Here is a 760-nt window from a genome sequence, read left to right as displayed (position 1 = left end):
TATATATATATATATATATATATATATATATATATATATATATATATATATATATGTATATATATATAAATGTATATAGACATATATATAATATATAAAATATATATATACATACATAATATAAACATAAACACAAAATATAAATATAAATATAAATAAAATATAAATATAAATATAAATATGTTTTTATGTGTTTTAGGGATGACTGTGAGGTAGTGCATTTACCTTTGGATGCTGTAGCATATATAACACATAAAAAAACAGAAAAAAGCATAAAAATATAAACAAACATAAAATACATAAATATAAACAAAATAAACACAAATAAAACATAAATACAAATATGTTTTTATGTGTTTTAGGGATGACTGTGAGGTAGTGCATTTACCTTTGGATGCAGTAGCATATATAACACATAAAAAAACAGAAAAAAGCGTATAAATACAAATATAAATATAATACATGCATATAAACAACATAAATAAAATATAAATATATATAAATATATGTTTTTATGTGTTTTAGGGATGACTGTGAGGTAGTGCATTTACCTTTGGACGCAGTAGCATACGTAACAGGGTCAAAAGGCAGCAACTTACGGCGTGTAGAGGAGGAGACAGGCACATTTATATTTTTGGATGGGGCTAGGGGGGGGGGAGAAGAGAGACTGCTTATTTTTTGTTTTGATAAAGAAGCGAGAAAAAGAGCTAAAGATAGAATCGAAGACAGAATAGATGAAAAATTATCCGGCAGAGCTAGG

The sequence above is a fragment of the Eimeria mitis genome, genomic scaffold (assembly GCF_000499745.2).
Source record: "Eimeria mitis Houghton genomic scaffold, Emh_scaff3723, whole genome shotgun sequence".
In the NCBI taxonomy this organism is placed as follows: domain Eukaryota; phylum Apicomplexa; class Conoidasida; order Eucoccidiorida; family Eimeriidae; genus Eimeria; species Eimeria mitis.
This window is presented reverse-complemented; position numbering follows the sequence as displayed.